Raw genomic sequence first — 20636 nt, forward strand, 5'->3', positions numbered from 1 at the left:
CAGAGCATAGACTAAAGAGGAGTTGCTTATTAAGCATTAAAAAAAAAGAAAAAGGTTAAAACTGAGAACACCAGATTTGAGTTAAAAGTATGTATTCTTAAACTATACTCCTATAAAAATCCATCATAATCTTTAAAAACTTCTAGAAAATTCCCAACACTGGCAGATTTTCCTTGGAAACCTACTCCACCCTCAATTTAGAAAGCTCTAGGAAGACTTTCAATCAAGGTAGCCTACCTTGCACTGCTCAAGCTAAAATAATCCAAGACCCTCTCTTCTAGTAAGCTGAACCCTAAGGGAAACACACACACACACACACACACACACACACACACACACACACACGCACAAAATGATTAGAGCTAACTCACTTGAACTTCAGTACCCTGAAGAAATTATCCATTAATTCTTGCTACCTAGATCCTCAAAGCTGCTTATGGTTCCTGTCCCTTCTGCCACTGGGTTCTGATTTTCTAAGCTCACCTACATATAATTTTTCAGTACTTTTTTTCTTTGCTACAGTTAGACTCAATTTTTGCTAGTTACCAAAGAATCCTGACAGAAAACCTACCACCAGGAAATTTTGAAGTAATAAAATGATCCCTAGCTCCTATGATGAATGCTCCATAAGACCATGCCCTGTGTTCTGCTACCTGAAATCAAGAGTGCAAAGGGATCCAGGAACTTCTCTGCTAAAGAAAACACACTGAAAATTTCAGATCTGTTCATCATCCATATCCATGGTTCAACCCTCAAAAGAGCAACAAAGTTGTTTTCAGCATACAAAATAACACAACTGAGACCATGTTGCTATAAATACCTTATTGCTGAGGAGAGATCAGGGAAACAGAGTCTGGGACCTCACTTCCTGAAGTCATACTACTATGAGGGAGAGCCAACACATCTGGAAAGTCACAACAAAAACTGACTGCCTGAGCCTGATACACTGTAAAATGTTGTCTGAGCTTAAAAAGTAATGAACAGGGAAGGGAGGACTGGACTATACCATTTCACATTTGCTACTTAAAACTGTATTCCTGGGGGTGCCTGGGTGGCTCAGTCAGTTAAGTGTCCAACTTTGGTTCAGGTTATAATCTCACAGTTCATGAGGTTGAGCCCCACATGAGGCTCTCTGCTGTCAGCACAGAGCCTGCTTCGGATCCTCCTCTCCCTCTCTCTCTGCCCCTCCCCTGCTCACGCTTATGGGCTCTTTCTCAAAAATAAATAAAAGATTAAAAAAAATAAATCTGTATTCCTTTATCAGAAATCTGTCTGACAAGGTAAAAAATAAACAAAAGCAAAAAAAAAGAAACAGTTACAACCTTCTTCCTAGTAGGTTTATTTAAGAGAGAAAAGAGAATAAATGACTCCTCTACGCTTAAGAGAGAAAACTAACAGCTGGGCAAAAACAATATAATTTTTACAAAAATAAAATGAATTTTTAAAGAAACTTCATAAGCAATAACCCCAAATTTAAACTATTTATATGTCTGAGTGTCTATATGTATACCTACATTTAACAATATGTTTAAACTGAAGTTATCCTCTCTCATCTTGAAATTTAATACTTTTTCATCATTTCACGTCTTGGTGAATGGCCATCTCCAGTCAGTGGCCACATGAGAACACCAACAGTCATCCCTGCCACTTCCTTCTCTTGTTATCACCATTATCTTTCTATCCCCAAAATCTGGATTCTGAATGGAATCCATCTACTTTTCTTCATCCTACTCCTCTGGTAGTTCAAATGAGTATCTCTCACATGAACCTGCAATAACTTCACAATTGGTTTCCTCATATTCATGCAATCTGTTTCCCGTACTACAGCCAGAATGGCACTTTTAAAACACAAAGCTGTTCACATTACTCCAGTGCTTAAATGGTTCCCAGTGTTCTTGGGACAAGAACACTGGCTAGCGACAAGATCCATAAATGGGTCTCTTCCTTGCTAATAATCTCTGCCCAATCTTCTCATCGTTATCTGTGACTTGTCCTTTGTTCTATAAACTACCTGTCTTCCTTAAGGTTAATTTTCAAGGCAATAAACAACAACAAATCCTAGACTAGAACCCGAGTTGAAATGTGACTCAATAAAACTTCAGTTTTTGGCTTCAAAGTATTTTTATCTTATTTGAAAGGAAACCTTTCTAAGGTATCGAATCTATTTTTCTCTACAGTGATAAAATTCACCCACTGATTTGGATACTGGCTCACCTATACTGCAAATAATAAAGCAATATTTAAGAAAATATATGTTGGGGTGCCTGGGTGGCGCAGTCGGTTAAGCGTCCGACTTCAGCCAGGTCACGATCTCGCGGTCCGGGAGTTCGAGCCCCGCGTCGGGCTCTGGGCTGATGGCTCAGAGCCTGGAGCCTGTTTCCGATTCTGTGTCTCCCTCTCTCTCTGCCCCTCCCCCGTTCATTGTCTGTCTCTCTCTGTCCCAAAAATAAATAAACGTTGAAAAAAAAAAATTAAAAAAAAAAAAAAGAAAGAAAATATATGTTGACCAAAAAAAGTATGAGTATCCTGGAAATAGTAACTATAATTGGTTATACGAACTTTAAATTCCTCTCAGTCATCTTGGGACTATACAGAAATGGATTTACAAACTGCCTATTAGAACTCAATCATAAACAGAGAGCAATGGTGAAAGTGCTAATGATCAAGCTTACCAAAAGCCACATGTTTTAAGAGCCTGCATATCAGTGCATTTCTAACCAGGGATTATTATGCCTACGAAGATCAAGAGGAGAAACATTAGCTTTCCTCAATATAAATTCAATACACATGAAACCACTGGGCATGATTCCCTAAACCAGTTTTACCATACTAAAATTCTAGAACTCCAACATTAGGCTAAACAATTCTTGAGCCCAGTCCTCTTTAGAGTTGAAGAAACATTCAGAAGTCTGTTCCTTACTTGATAAATGTTTACTGAGAGTCTAGGCACTGAGTCATGATCTGTAGATACAACAATAAACAAAAACAATCACTGTATTGTGGAGATAATACTCCTTTGACCATTTATCAAATCTTCATAAAAATGAGTGAAAGGACAGGAGAACCTGGGTGGCTCTGTCGGTTAAGCATCCGACTTCGGCTCAGGTCATGATCTCTCGGCTCCTGAGATCGAGCCCCGCTTCCAGCTCTGTGCTGACAGCTCAGAGCCCGGAGACTGCTTCAGATTCTGTGTCTCCTTCTCTCTCTGTCCCTGCCCTGCTTGTGCTCTGTCTCTCTTCCTCTCAAAAACAAATAAACATTAAAAAAAAAAACAAAAAAAAAACCACTTTTTTAATGAATGAAAGGACAAATGTGATTATCTGTCATGTAGAAAAAAAACACAATGCCTCGCAAGCATTTAACAGGAGATCTAACCTAATCTGTGTCACCTAGGGTCAGAAAGCCTTGTGAGGAAACGTTAAAGCTAATGTCTAAGAGATAATTAGATGGGATTCAGGAAAAGGGGGAATAATTCCAGGAAGAAGGAACAACAGCTACAATGGCCCTAAGGATGAAAAAACAAACCAAGGCACAAAAATATAGAGAAAGATTATTAAAAGCTGATGCTAGAAAGGTTAAAAAAGGCAGAGGGGGAAGGGGGAAAAGATAAAACCATATGAACACTTATAGCACATATTAAGAATTATGGTTTGGGGCACCTGGATAACTCAGTCTGTTAAGATTCTAACTTTGGCTCAGGGGCGCCTGGGTGGCGTAGTTGGTTAAGCGTCCGACTTCAGCCAGGTCACGATCTCACAGTCTGTGAGTTCGAGCCCCGCGTCGGGCTCTGGGCTGATGGCTCAGAGCCTGGAGCCTGTTTCTGATTCTGTGTCTCCCTCTCTCTCTGCCCCTCCCCCGTTCATGCTCTGTCTCTCTCTGTCCCAAAAATAAATAAACGTTGAAAAAAAAAATTTTTTTTTTTTAAATAAAAAAAAAGACTCTAACTTTGGCTCAAGTCATGATCACGCAGTTTGTGAGTTCGAGCTCTGCATAGGGCTCTGCGCTGACGGCTTCAGATCTTGTCTCCCTCTCTCCCCTTCCCCCACTTGCTCGTGCGCGCTCTCTCTCAAAAACAAACACTAAAAAAAAAAAAAGAACTATGGTTTTTAATCCTAAGAGTAATGGAAAACCACTGAAGACACAGCAATATTTGGAAAACAGAAAAAAAACTGAGGCTAGTTCATGTCTAAGGGCCTCTGTCTTAACTCCTTCTGAAGCACACTGGCTATAACAGGAAGAACATATTGGCAAAACATATGAGTGATATGAGAAGAGCAATTATGAGACTACTGCATAATCCTGGAAGATATAAAAATAATCTGGAGCAGAAGTATGGTAGTGAAATAAAGAATTCCAGAGATGTTAGAAGGTTAACAGGTCTTCATGATGCTAGATATTGGAGGTGAGGGAGAAGGAAGTGACAAGGATGATGCCCAAAATCCTGCCCTGGGCACTGAGGAAATTATGATGCCATGTTTACAGAGAGAAACACTGTATGAGATCCTAACTGACCAAGGAAGGCATCATAAAGGGCCATCAAGAAATATATAAAAGGATTGTGAAGTGGCACTGAGGGTCAATGTATTACTAAAACATCAATAACAATAGCAAACTGTAACTACTACTCTGTACTCATAAAAGAATGGAAAGTAAAAATACAATGTATATTATGAACTTAGGACAAATTCATTAATTTAATAAATATTTTTTAAGCAACACCTCTCTGCCAGGTACTCTGTAACCAGAACTAGAGATATACTAGAGAGCAAGAAAGATGGGGTTCCTACCTTCAGATCCACATAGTCAAAGAAAATCATCATAATAAACAAATAAAACCAAGATTACTAGAAGAAAAAACAGGGCAGTGTTCCTGAGAAAGTGACCTTTGAACAAAGGTCTCAATCAGCAGGAGCCAATCTTATTAAGAGCAAGAGGAAGAATGATCAAGACAAACAGAACTGCAAAGACAAAGAAAGGCCAAAAGGTTGAGAAAAATTTGACAAGTTTGCAGAAAAACAGAAAATAAACACTAAAACAGAACTACAGCCGGGACCTTCCTTAAAACCTTTACCAAAAAAAAAAAAAAAAAAAAAAAAAAAAAACCAAAAACAAAAAAACCTTTACCATAGCGCAAAGAGTTGTGGATCCCTAATATGGATGGGAGAAAAAATAATTCTGAAATAAAAATAATTTTAAAATAAAATTATGATTTTATTTTCACCAACCTGTAACAGAAATTAACATTTCCCTCCTTCATGAATGTAGGCAACAAACCACAGCACTACTAACACTGGCATGACTCTGTCACCAACAGAAAGCAGGTATTTTGATATCACATTACAACTCTTACAGGGATCTTGAAATATGTATGTTCACACTTTAAAATTCTGGCATTTTATTAGATCTGTCATTAGATCTTGTTATAATGATAATTATAGTAATCTGTGTGATGGGCAGATAGAAAATCATATGCTATTCTCTCTAATTATATTTATAGTTTTTCATAATTAAGGGGGGGGGTGGATTCATTAGTTGTTCTGCAAAAAGAAGTCCCTAGAAGCAAAAAAAAAAAAAAAAAAACGTACAAAGCACTGTCTTTTGAAGAACAAATTAAGAAAGATGCCCCTTTCTCCAGTTTGATGATATCCCAGACTAGGTTGTCTGACTTAAGAGGGTGCAAGCTAACTAGGATTTTCCTCTTTCTTCCTTCAAAATGTTCAGGGAAGACAGTAGTAAAAATTGCTTTGGTATTATTCATATCTTACGAGTATGTACTTCTTGTCTAACAGCACTCATTTCAGAGAAAAAAATAAATTCCCATTATCATCAGCAGCCTGGGCCTAGAAAATTAGTCTTTGATCAAACTAACATATCTTGGTATTAGAAATAGTAATGGTTTAAGAAAAAGAATAAGTTATCATCTTAAGCTAACAAGTACTGATTTAGTTTAGCCTTTTGGAAGAACAGGGTAGGAGAGAGAGGAGTAGCTAGGTAATTTGTGCTTCTTTACTAATGCATTATATAACAATGCAGTGTGCCAGGTCACTGGAATCTTCATGACTGCTAGAAAACAAAAAATCTGGATGGGGGTGAGGGAATGCTATACTTAGGCAACTGGACCATACAAGATGGTTCTCAGGATGTCAAATAATAACTGAACAGGAACCCTTTCCACCTGTGTAACTGGAATAGGCTGTAGACACCTCTCCAGCTTAGTGTATTTAAGGCAGGAACACTAAGGAGGCCCTGCAACCTGCAGGAAGGTGGGCTTGTCAATGCTCTCTTCTTGGCCATGCCTGTTACACTATCCTGTTCTCCTCACTCCTCATCTACCTGAACAGACTATCAACTGCTCCTCTATTTTTGCATAAATGTTTTCCCAGTCTGGCTGACAGACCAAAAAGCCTTATAACTTTGTTCCCCAAATATCATATTCTCACAAATCAGGAAAAATGTCTTAGCAAAACTCAATACATTCTTTATGATAAATTTTCTTTTAAAAAGCGACCAAAAATCCATTTTATTTGGCTTTAAGCAATAAAAAATTCCTTACTGTAAAAAATTAATAAAATTTTAATTTGTTCAGTACTAGGAAATAGATTGTTTCACACTGTTGTTAGTCTAAAAGCCAAGTCCATCATTAACAATTGTCATTTAATATTTGTGAGTTTCCTAAGACAAATAGAAATAATAGTTTTAACTACAGTACATAGGCCAATAGCCATTATGTAAACAATGGCTCTTATAAATTTAATGTCAGAAGTTAGTGTTCTTAATGACTATGCCAGGTGTGTATTTAAATAGGATACTTCCTAAAATTCATTTAAATATCAATTCCTAAGGCCATAAAATTCAAGTCAAGTATTGACTGCTTGATTCAGTATTTAAAAATTACTATCTTACATCAGTTCATAAAAATTTTAGTCAAGGCAAGAATTCCCCAATAGGATTCAGAGGGAGCATGGCCCTGCTCACATCCTGATTCAGACTTCTGGCCTCCAGAGCTGAGAAAATAAATTGTTATAAACAAAGAAAAAAAATATTATCCAAAAGTTAGCAACCTATAGCTGTGGACCAAATATGGACATTGCCTATTTTTGTATGTCTCATGGGCCATGACTGGCTTTTACAATTTTTAAGGAAGCTTATTTGAGAGAAAGAAAGAAACCACATATGCGTGTACAAGCGGGGAAGGAACAGAGAGAGGCGGCGAGAGAGAATCCCAAACAGGCTCTGCATTCTTACGACAGAGCCTGACACAGGGCTTAAACTTGAGAACCATGAGATCATGATCTGAGCTAAAACCAAGAGTCGGAAGCTTAACCGACCAAGCCACCCAGGCACCCCTGGTTTTTACATTTAAAACAAAAATTTTTTTAATGTTTATTTATTTATTTATTTATTTATTTATTTATTTATTTATTTTTTAATTTTTTTTTTCAACGTTTATTTATTTTTGGGACAGAGAGAGACAGAGCACGAACGGGGGAGGGGCAGAGAGAGAGGGAGACACAGAATCGGGAACAGGCTCCAGGCTCTGAGCCATCAGCCCAGAGCCCGACACGGGGCTCGAACTCACGGACCTCAAGATTGTGACCTGGCTGAAGTTGGACGCTTAACCGACTGCGCCACCCAGGCGCCCCAATGTTTATTTATTTTTGAGAGACAAAGAGAGCACAGGAGGGGGAGGAACAGAAAGAAAGGGAGACACAGAATCTGAAGCAGGCTCCAGGTTCCAAGCTGACAGCACAGAACCCAAAGTGGGGCTTGAACCACGAACCGTGAGATCATGATCCAAGCCGAAGTCAGATGCTTAACTGACTGAGCCACCTAGGTGCCCCTGGTTTTTGTATTTTTAAAGTTGAGAAAAAAAATCCAGATGATAGTAATACTATTTAGTGATATGTAAAAATCATGAAATTTAAATTTCAGTATCCATAAAGGAAATTTTACATCTACTGGAATGTAATCACACTACCTCACTATATACTGTCTATAACTGCCTTTGCACTACAACAGCACTTATGTACTTGAGACAGAGACCTCCGTGATTGAGCACTGCTGACTGGCACACTGCATGAACTCAATTATATCATCTCATTCTATTTTAATTTTCTAAAAATTAATCACTGATATTTTGTCTTCCTCTATTTATCACTGCATCCCCAGAACGTATACTACTGCCCAGCATATGGCAGGCACAAATCAACACAACAAATATTGGTTGAAAAAATGAAAAGAAACACCGTGTATCCCATATTTGTCCATATAGCAACATCTGAGCTTCAACTGCAATTTTGGAACTTCTACCTAACCTTCAATTGACAATAATAAATCTGAAATGTAATGATGTGCTAAAAAGGCAATTATAAAGAAAATAATCTAACAGAGTTCAAGAAATGCCTTCCAAATGACAAATATGCTCAGTTAATATCATATGTTCATGGACTGATACAAGTATTTGCCAGTATCTATCTGTATAAAAAGACATTTCAGAGACACAATACATAAACTTTCATTACAGATCAATCTTTAACAGATGGACATTTACAAACAATTTTGGTGATAGAGAACACCAACTTTGAACCACAAAATGTTTTCATGCCACCAAAAGAAATTCCAATCTTCTCATTAGCAGATCAGTATCACACAAAAATGTACTATTACTATATTTGTCATCGAAAACTTGTGTAGATTTTATTTATCTCCTGTTACGTAAGTACCTAAAGTCTTTGATTTTACCTGTAAGTCTAAAATATTTACTATCTGGCCCTTCATAGAAAACGTCTGCCAACCCCCAATTTTAATCATTACATTCAAACCTTTTAAATCATACACACTAGAAAATGTAAGGCAATAATGAAAACATACTTAAACCATAAAAATTCCTTTACATTAATTACTTTTGTTCATACCAAACTCTACATTTCTCTGCACTCATTAAAAACAATTTCACAGTAAAGTTTTAAGAGTTCAGCTTAGATAACAAACACTGAGTATTTTAGAAATTAGCTTTCCCTACAGACTTGATAATTGTTTCTTAATGAATTCAACCAAAAATTACAAGGCAAAACTGAGCTTATATGTGAAACTCATATTGTAGTAATAGAAGGCTTGCTTATTTTTTTATAGCTGAGCACCAAAAATTAATACAGCATAAAAAAATGAAAGCCTAAATAAAAGTTTTTCACTGTAGGCCAGATACAAATGTTAGCAAACTTAGTTTAAATGTACCAATGAAGACTTCAAGCACATTTTTATCAGAATTATTCATGCATTTATAGGGGCCAGGGGAGCATGTGGCATGTTGTGTACATTTATATGCGTATAAGAAAATTACCTTTCTTCTATTACTGAAAATAGTTCTGGTAATTGTCTAACTGAATTTTATATAAGAAATATAACCAACAGGGGTGTCTGGGTGGCTCAATCAGTTAAGCCTCCAACTCTTGATTTCAGCTCAGGTCATAATCTCACAGTTGGGGAGATTGAGCCCCACGTCGGGCTCCATGCTCATAGCACAGAGCCTGTTTGGGTTTCTCTCTGTCCCTCTCTCTCTGCTCACTAAATAAATAAATAAGAAGTATAACCCGCGCTCACTAAATAAATAAATTAGAAGTATAACCACGTAAATTGTGAACTAAAATCAGGAAAATTTTCTATACGATTAGTTATATTTATTTTTTAAAAATCCTTAGGGGCACATAGATGGCACAATCAGTTAAGTGTGAGACTCCTGATCTTGGCTCAGGTTATGATCTCACAGTTCGAGCCCAACTTCAGGCTACAGGCCATCAGCGCAGAGCCTGTTTGGGATTGTCTCTCCTCTCTGCCCTATTCCTGCTTGTGCTCTCCTCTGTCTCTCTCTCAAAATAAATACACTTTAAAACATTATTTTTTTAAATCCTTAGTACTTAGCGTTACACTATGTACATACGTACATCTTCCAAATAAATATGCCAAAGAAGCATTAAACTGGGTAAAATGTTTATCCCAAGACAGCATGACTACATAATTATACATAAATTCTACAACATTACTCATATTAGTACTTCTTCATTTGTACTTTAATCACATTTGTTTCTGTACTCATTCTGACTGCATTCTAAGTCTTAAATACTTTTATATAATGCTAAGAAAACACTTCAATTTTAATGTCTTTGTAGCACTGAAATTATTGAATTAATCAGCAGAATGGGATTTAAGTTATATTAATTTATCACTCTGAGAATAAGTGGAAGATAGAAATAAGTGATTTTCAGAATCCTGTAGGAAATCCTTGCTCCTGATCTCCCCTTCCAAATCAACAAAACTAAATAGGACTAATCCTAGATCTACAGCTCAGATTTCTAGCCAGGCCATCTAGCATTGCCTACTCTCTCTAGTGACAAATCAGAACTTTTGGACATCTTTATCATGAATTTTAAATTCAAAACACCTAGTCTCTAACCAACACTTTTTAATAAATCAAACAGAACAGAGTGAGATATCAGTCCTAAACCTGAAGGAGTAACCTAAAAAAATACATCTAAAAAAAATACATTGAGGGGGCCTGTGTGGCTCAATCAGTTAAGCGTCCGACTTCGGCTCAGGTCATGATCTCATAGCTAATGAGTTTGAGTCCTGTATGGGGCTCTGTGCTGACAGCTCAGAGCCTGGAGCCTGCTTTAGATTCTGTGTCTCCCTCTCTCTCTGCCCCTCCCCTGTTCTCACACACACACACACACTCTCTCTCTCTCTCTCTCTCAAACATAAACATTAAAAAGAAAAAAAATACATCATATTCATTTGGAATTAGTCAGACACACCAGTAAGAACAAAAGTTACAATGAAAAATGACAATGCCAGGGAGAAAGGTTCTCTGACCTTGCAACAGGTCTTTATTAAAAGAGATGCATATATCAAGCAGTTTTACTTTAATACTATTCAATGTTTAAAGGCTATAATGTAATATGTGTTCATAGTGCAAACTTGTCATTATACCATGATCTCCCATGAGTTTCTCTACATGGAGAATATGCATATGCTAAATATAAAAGTTGTGTGTCCAGGGGCGCCTGGGTGGCTCAGTCAGTTGAGCGTCCGACTTCGGCTCAGGTCATGATCTCACAGCTCATGAGTTTGAGCCCCACGTCGGGCTCTGTGCTGACAGCTCAGAGCCTAGAGCGTGCTTGGGATTCTGTGTCTCCCTCTCTCTCTGCCCCAACCCACTTGCATTCTGTCTCTGTGTCTCTCAAAAATAAACATTTAAAAAAATTTTAAAAAAAGTTGTGTGTCCAGTGCAATATATACTTCTCAGTGTAAATTAATAAATCAGCATTTAGCATTTCAAATGCTACTCTCATAAGCTTGAATAACAAATCAATCTCTCATGGTACACTATTATTACCCAGTTTCTCAGGCTTTCTCTGGGCCATAGCAAATTAATAAGGAAATGTCACCCTATTAGGCAACCTGAGATCCAACTAATCTTCCAGGGGAGCATAACCTTTTGTGTCACTGTTCATCATCAGCAGTTATTTTTGCTTTGATCTGTTATATAACAAAGTTGTTGGCAAAAATTCTTAAGGTAGTAAGAACCAGACTATATGACCATGGACTGGGTCTTTAGTAATCCACATGAGGGTTCCAATATAAAATATAAATGTAATCCTACCAGTATGCCATAATGAAGCATGTTTTTGTAAAATCTACCATACTATGACCTTCATGCTGATGTTTAAAGCTTTAAAAAATAAATTACACAAATTTTTCAAAAATATTAATAATGACTCAGAATGTTCAAAAAGAAATCAAATGTGTACCATGGATCTCCCAGAATTTGGTATCTACCAATTTATTGGATGATACTAGATCAATTATATCACTTACATTTAAGATAATGGAAAAATGTTACCAAAATAAATTTTTTTAAATAAGTTAAGCTTTTAATGTTTATCTTTCCTGTTAAAATAACTTTTGTAGAGGAAAAAAAGACAATATATATTAAGGTTCTTGATGAATTATAATGTACCCACAAATTTACCACCAGAATGGTTATTATGACGTAGCTACATGTTAAAACTCAACAATTCCTGAGTACAATGAAATATTTTATATAACCCTTTAAGACAAATTATATTTTAATCATATCAGAATCTGAATTTTGGGTTTTTTTAATAAAGGAAACTAGAAGCCTTCAAATTCTTCTGAAAGGTAAAAGAGGTGCTTAATTTTAGTTCTCAAATTTGATATTAAAATAGATAAGGAATTCAATTGCAGAAGGTCTATAGCAGCACATACACAAGATAGAAATGACAAAAAGATGCTGCATGTCTGATGCATCTATCAAATTTAGGAAGGTAAATCATTAGATTGACAGTGTCCAGAATTCATTGTCTGTAGATGATGGTATTAAATCAGTTATTTCTGACTTAAAAATTTGTAAATACTAAATTGACTTGATTTCAAAATAACTGTTTGATCTTATATACTACTGCAAAACTCTAAATGCAAAGAACAAATGTTTTTTCACTGACAACATAAAATATGACTTCAATAGTGAAAAAAATTACCTGAGTTCTATGGTATGATTTCATCTCCAATGAAACAAAAAATAAAAATCTTAAAAAAGTTTTAATTCCTTAGCATTTCAAATGAATGTCTTCAACTTATTCACAACAAAGCACCATTCTGAAATTTCAAAGAATGTAGTTTTGAAACAGTAAGATTTGTCCAGACCAGAAGTAAATAAGAGTTTAAAAACAGATACTTAAAATAAATGTGGGAACAGTCACTCACAGAGGAACATGAGAAGCAGGAAAGACAAGAAGAACAACACTAAAAGAAACATCCATCAAGAAAAAGACCTGGAAAAGAAATCAAAACTTAGAATTAAAGATCAAATGAGGTTTGGCAGGATTGGGGAGAGGGAAGGGAAGGGGATGAACTAACTAGAAATGCAATGAATATAAAGACAAATATACTAAGACGACAAAGAAAATAAAATCTGAATGTATTTATATAAAAGACTGGAAATTCACTGAAGACTTAAATCAATTTGCGAAGACCTGGAAATTGATACAGCAAACTAAAACTCAGCCAACAACAGCCAACATAAAAGTACCTACCCATCAAGAAAATATCTAAACACCCAATTATATAATGTTATTAAATATACTAGGGCTTTTTTGTATGAATAAACAGATTCAAATAATTTGTTATGAAATTAAATGAAACATTAAATATTAACCTTTCTTCCTCAAAATAATGAAGAGAAATATATAATACATAAAATAAATCACGTCTATGTTAAACAACAATGGTGATTAGTCTAAAACTATACTTGAGAAGGAGTTAGAATTTAAAAGTGAAGTATGTCCAATGGATTGAAGTTGTATTGATTAAGGTAACTAGAAATCAGAATAAAAAGCTATACTATAGCATGTCCAAGACAGAATATTAAAAACAAGTTAAAGTTTGCTTTTGGGCACATGAGTCATAAATAACTATAACATTACACATGGAATTACAATTAAAAGATTTATATAATTAAACTGAGACTTCATAGTACAAATTTTTATCATGCTGTTAATGAAATATTGTTATTTCTAAACTGGTTTCTATTTTCTCCTGTTCTTACATTAATCAGTATTAAAACACTGAAAAAAGGTGACATTAATACTTTTATTAAAAATGACCCAACAGTTTCTAGATTACTTCTGACACATGTGCCAACATTAACTTGGTCTATGCGTCTTTCAAAAATAAGTCTCAGAAGTTCTGTGACCATGATATTAACTACATGGTCACGGGTAGATTAATTTTAAAGATATTCTTATAGATACATTAAAATCTCTAAGACACTTTGGATAAACCAATAATTAGTCTTTAAAGAAATGAAAAGCTATATTAATGCAGTTTAATTGAATTGGCTTATACCAAAAGTACTATCTACTGTGCAATGGGTTTTTCAATAAAGCTCAATAAAACACACAAACTATAAAACATAAAGAGCAGTATTATAAAAATAACATACTTTATATGCATGAAACGTTCCTGACACCTATTAATGTTTTTATAATTCATTTCTCGAGTTATATTAGCATCAAATGTCAATTATGCTGACACAACCTAAGATAAAATGAGACTTTAATATCTCAAGAAGGTATCAGCGTAAGGAGACTAATACCCAACCCATCTAAATAAGTGTTCAGTCTAAATACTATCCAACTTAAAAAAGGGAAGACAGTTTTCTGTATCATTCAGTATAAAGAGTTTACAAATGTTACGTATGTCTAATATAAAAATATTTCCACAATAACTACAATGAATTCAGTGCCACAAGCAAACAGCACTGAAACAATGTGAACAAGGTATACCTGTACACATGTAAACCTCAAAACAAATCCCAGAGAAAGTTATAATACCATTTCTCAGATGAGAAAGCTGAAGCCTAATTTGCTCAAACAAACAGGCCAACAAATAATAACAGATCTCTCTTATACTTTATCTCCCATGTACACAGACACAGTCCAGATCTATAATGAGCATGTTAAAAAAAAAAAAAAAAAAAAAAAGAAAGAAAAAATGTTGGGGAAAACACTAGGGCAAAGCTACTATAAAAGGGATAGGAGGGAGTACAGAAAATTTAGTGATGAACTCTTAGAAAAGTCTATAAAAAGACACCTAAATAAACTGTATAAAGTATTAATACGTTAACATTTAAGCATTACTTCATGTAACAGGTAGTAAACACATAAAATTAACTTTCAAAAGCTTAAGACATATAATGAGTTACTGGCAGAAACTAAATGTTTTGTTTCGTTTAGGGGGTCCACTTTATATTGCTCATGATGACAGGACAGAATCACCCTATTCCCTGAAATATTAAGACAGTCAACAAGTTCTGAAAATTATTTCCAGTGCAATGTAATATCTAAGCAGAATAATCTAAATCAGAATGCTATCTAAATGAGAATGCAAACAATTAGGGATTATAAAACTAATATTCTTACTTACAATTCTGTGACCATGTATTAAAATCCCAATACTTATTATGTTTTTTGTTTAATTTTTTAAATTTTAATTGAAGTATAGTTAACATATATTAAAGCATTTTCAATATAAAAAAGTGATTCAATAATTATATATATTACTAAATGCTCACCATGATAAGTATATTACAATACTGACTCTATTCCCTAACTATACTTTTCATCCCTGTGACTTATTTTATAACTGCAAGTTTTTACCTCTTAATCTCCTTCACCCATCTTGCCCATTCCCCAAATATACTTTTTGAACAAATTAAATAATTTAAATTTAAATAAATTTCATTTATTTTTTAAAATATTTTTTAAGTAAGCTCTATGTCCAATGTGGGGCTTGAACTCATGACCCTGAGATCAAGAGTCGCATACTCTGCCACCTTAAGCCAACCAGGTGCCCCTCATTTCTTTATATGAGCCTCAATGGGTAGACAGAAAAGCCTAACTAATCTACCTAAGTTATCTCCCTCTATATAACTTCTTTGCAGCAATTTTCTCACATGATAAACAATGCTAAAATAAACATACACAAGACACAGTAAAAATATCCCAATAACTAGAGAGGAAAAGACTTCTCATATTTAAATAAACTAGTCTTCATAACTTTGAATGAACACGTTATCATTAAACACATAACAGTAAATACACCAATGAAGCTACAGTTGCCAAATTTACACCTATGTCAAACTGAAATTATATACAAAATTATAAATTCATAATAAAAGTAACCATCATTTCTTTTTTGAGTCTTCTTTGTGCTAAGCATTTTACACACTCTCTTTTAATCCTCACAGTACTATCATGTAAGTCCTAATATCTTTATTATGAAATAAAAACAAGACCCCTCATAGAAAAGTTAAACAATCTCTCCTTCATTAGTGGCACAGTGAGTGGAAAAGTTGGGACTCAGTCAGGACTGACTTCAAACAAATATGTTCTTTCATATGTGCTTTCAACTTACTACCTTCTCTTTAACAAGATAACACTGCCTTTATTTAGATCAAGAATTTCAAACTGAAAGGCCAGTGAGGTCTAAGCAGGTGGTACAGTTGGCCCTTGAACAACATGGGTTTGAGCTGCATGAATGCACTTGTATGTAGGGTTTTTATAGTAAATAAATTTGTACAGTAAATAAATTCATAAATTTTCTCTTCTCTATTTCTAAACATTTTCTTTTCTCTAGCTTACTTTATTATAAGATACAGTTATAATACATACAACACACAAAATATGTTAATAGACTGTTATCAGTTAAGGCTTCCAGTCAACAGTAGGCTATTAGTAGTTAGGTTTGGGTGAGTCAGAAGCTATATGCAAAATTTCAACTGCATGAAGGGGATGGGGGGTCTCAGCACTCCTAATCCCAGTGTTGCTCAAGGGTCAACCGTATAAATAAGTCAAGACCACTAGATCAAAAACAACAGAGTAGTGAGGCCTATGTGCAACCTAAAGAAAACATTCCCATTTAAAGAAGGTAGTCACTGCTTTGTATCCATGTGACTCTTGCTACTCTAGATGTGGACCCAGTACCCAGTCATGCCAGATGACTTTTCAAAAGAAGCTGAAAATCCAGACTTCGCGACATACTTTTATTTTTAAATATTAGTGCATAAAATAAAATTTTAAATGACACTGATGTCTAATAAAACATGCGGGGCCATGTTTAGATTGGCACAATGAATGATCCCGAAAGTATGCTAAGAGAGGCATATGATGTCAGTGCACTAGCATGTATAAACAGGATGCATCTAACTCTAGGAAGAAATTTTCCCATTGGCACCCTTAAAATCTACACGATAACATTACATAAGCACTCGAAAATTATTTGCTAAAGAAAAGAAGGGAAGGAAAGAAGAGTGTTCAGTAACAAAGTCTTAACCAGTGGTCTCTATCTTCTGCTGGCCTAGACTCTAGACATAACTCTAGAGCATTACTGCTAATACTCCCATAACACTTCAAGCAGAGATGAACAATTAACAATCAAATGAGAATGAAGGAAATTTTATAAAACAGGGGAGCTGGTAGGTTACTAATATATGCATTCCTGCTTAAGAATATAACTTTATAAGGGCACCTGGGTGGTTCAGTTGGTTAGTGTCTGACTCTTGATTTCAGCTTAGGTCATGATCACATGGTTCTGTGCTGTCAGTGCAGAGCCTGCTTGGGATTCTCTCTCTCTCTCTCTCTCTCTCTCTCGCTCTCGCTCTCGCTCTCTCTCCCTCCCTCCCTCCCTCCCTCTCTCTCAGCTCCTCCCCCATTGGTACTGTCTTTGTCTCTCTCAAAATGAATAAATAAACTTAAAAACAAGAATATAACTCTATAGAGAGATTGTGATTCTGGATTTTTCTAAATAATGAAAGTTGATGGTGATATTACATCTCTAATGTAGGTACTGAATATCCATCTAAGTTCACTTACTAGCAGGAAAATGGTTCCCAAAAAAAGGCTTAAAATGTTTTAAGAACTATAATATCTGTTGGAGTCCATTCAAACAGTCTTAAAGGAAAGCATTGGATCTGCACAACTTCAGAGTGCAAAATGTTTCCTCAAAAATGAAGAAAGCAAGGTAATTGAGAGTCAATGATATTCAATATAAACTAAGAAAAGAATAAATAAGCAAGGAAAAGAGTATGTGACCTTCCTACCTAAACATTAACAAGCTAGAATGGGAGGCTAAAATGAAGTAGTTCCCAATTCAATTACCAAATCTCACAAATAAAAAGAGTGAAGTGTGATCCTATCTTTTTACTCCTTCTCCAGGGGAACCACAGATGAGTTCCTGACTACTACCCAAAAAGAAGGGTCTTCATCATTTCCTCTTATTTTCTACATAATGAAAAGCACTGTCAAGTGGCACTTCCTTAGTCTAAGATGACTCCTTTCAAAAAAGGAACCCATGTAAACACATTCCAGTGTTCCCTACTCCCAACCCAATGGTTTCTACTCCCAGTCGAAAACTACTAAGACAGTTTCACTTAACTGATCCTACACAACTCTAGTTCTTCCCAGTATTCTCAACAGGAGCGAGGAAAGGGGCAAACAAGCCTGGGAATGAGTGCATATTCTTGTCTTCCAATTTATGTATTTATATATTAAAAATGATGAGATTCTTATACCAAAGAATGTTTAATCTAGTATTTCTTAAACATTATACAACCCAACTAACACATTTTGGGGAAAGTCTCCCAACTTGGAAAAGTCCCTTAGCAATTCCAACATCCATGTCTTATGCCTCTGTATTTCTTGACCTGACTCAAAAGTTAACCAGACTCAACTATACAACCTTGTAACTTTAAATATACCTGGGCTTCCATTCCTATAATGAATTTCCCTAAATTACTATCTTCATAAAATATTAATATTAGCAAATACCCTGCCAGACCCTTAATTTTTATAACTCTCAATACCTTTTGATTCTTATGAAATTTTATTGTCCAAACACATACTCCTTTCTCTGTAACAAATGAAGAAAAAAAAAATCAACTGTATAAAAATTTTCTAGCCATTTGATAACCTGATTAATTTATTTAGTCTTGTATCTAACAGAACTCTAGTGTCTTACATTTAAAAGATACGCAGACCAATTGTAATGTAGAATTATCTTAATCTTAGTAACTATGTAGATCAACTAAATGTGTCAAAACCCTGAAAAAGAGCGGTAGCTAAAATGAGCTCATACGTAAACTAGAAAGGAAGTCATACCTGTGCAACAAACCCTTTAACATACATTTAACTGCTTTGTGTATCTGGGTGGATATCCCAAGAGAAATCTTCTTAACTGGAGAATAAGAAAGTTGGTCAAACTCACAAGCTCATAAATAGGTAATAATTCCAAAAGAAAAAAGACAAGGAAAAAACATTATATTGGAAGCATTAAGACTGAGATTCAAATAAAAGAAACAATTATCAGAGCAACTTCAGAGCTTTCACGTTCAAACCTCTCCATATATTCTCTAACAACTGCTAAAATAAATCAAGTCACAAACAGTAGAGATTCAACGGGGTATTAAATTATGAAAAGTACCAGCAATCTGACCATTTTTAGTCTTTCTGTTGCATTCCTACATAATGTCTTTTATGTGATTATTTCTGTAAAAACAGACACCATAAATTTGTTTAAATTCACCTCTCTTTTAAGTATATTTAGAAACAAAATCTAATGAGGAAAAAGAGCTATATCATTCTCAAACTGTTTAATTAAAAAGCTGTCCTTGAATTTCAGAAAAACTATTCTGTAAAAAGCATCGCTATAAAAATTGTCACTGATTTTACTATTTCCACAGAAGCTCAGTAATGAAACCAATTTCATGACATTTCAGGTAAGACAAAAGTTAAAACAACAATGACAACCACCATAAAAAACTTACCCTGATGTTTACCTCAGGATAACAACTGCAGTTCACAATAATTCACTTAGGGAATGGCCAGTAGGCAAGTTCAATTCCCAAGAAAATGTCAGTAAATTAATCTTTTAAAAATTTAAGTTAAGGGGTGCCTGAGTGGCTCAGTCGGTTGAGCGTCTGACTCTTGATCTCAGCTCAGGTCATGACCTCAGGGTTTGTGAGTTCAGGACCTGCATCAGCGCACAGCCTACGTGGGTTTCTGTCTCCCCTTCGCTCTGCCCCTCACCTGCTTGTGCCCCCTCTTTCTCTCAAGATAAATAAATAAACTTAAAAAAAAATTTTTTTAAGCTAAATTTTACAGCCGTGAGTTACATTTTGAAGTAGGAAGAACTAGGCAGATCTCGTAAGATGAGTGTACCTTATCTTTTACCACCTTCACCTCATTCACTAGGTCATGGAGACACTGGCCTTCATGCTGTTGCTCTACTGGCCTCAATCTTGACCCTTGAGCTGTCTTTCATAGAATGCTTTTCTGCAAGATCTCTGCTCAACGGTTACCTGCTCAGAGAGGTCTCTCTGACTACTCTCTCTACAGAAGCCCTGTCTAATTCATAGCTATAGTCCTAACAACTAGAACAGGGTGTGACACACGTGCTAAGTACTTGTTAAATGAATCATTGAGTTCACAGACAATTTCAATAATACAAAAACAAATCTGATAACAACTTAAAAACAAACGTATCAGCAAAATATCTAATACTCAATTCCAATTTGTCCAGACAAAAAGAAAGGAAGAAAAAAAGAAAATAAGAAAGGTCAACTTTTAATATCACATTCTCCACATTTATTTGCTACCTGTTCTGGAAAAGCATGACAAGATATATCTTAATTCTGAGAAATCACAGCAAATATATATGATGATTCCATGTCATACTGAGTCCTCAAAGATCTGATGATTTGTAAACAAAGACAAAGTTTGGTATTAGCTTTAAAATATATAGGTACTCTAAAATATATACACATAGTATTTTAAAATATAAAAGGTATAATAATCTATAATATAAATATGCAAAATAGGGTTAGCAGAATTCCTGCTCTACATCACCAACTCCTATCACTGACTAAATAAAAATTAGGTGTTAAATACAGCCTAGTCAGAACATCCAGGAATAACCATTTTTAGGCGGTTAAAAATATATAAAAGAAAGTCTGTTAAAGGTGACCCGAAGGCTTATAATTGTGTACACCTAAGACCGTGGTTCTG

At 35.2% G+C, this 20636-nt stretch overlaps 1 protein-coding gene across 1 annotated transcript in view; it reads right to left on the minus strand.

Annotated features, from left to right (window-relative positions):
• Positions 1 to 20636, minus strand: part of CDC73 (cell division cycle 73) — a 135086-nt gene that overhangs the window by 79572 nt on the left and 34878 nt on the right. The window lies entirely within an intron of this gene.

The sequence above is a fragment of the Felis catus genome, chromosome F1 (assembly GCF_018350175.1).
Source record: "Felis catus isolate Fca126 chromosome F1, F.catus_Fca126_mat1.0, whole genome shotgun sequence".
Lineage (NCBI taxonomy): Eukaryota > Metazoa > Chordata > Mammalia > Carnivora > Felidae > Felis > Felis catus.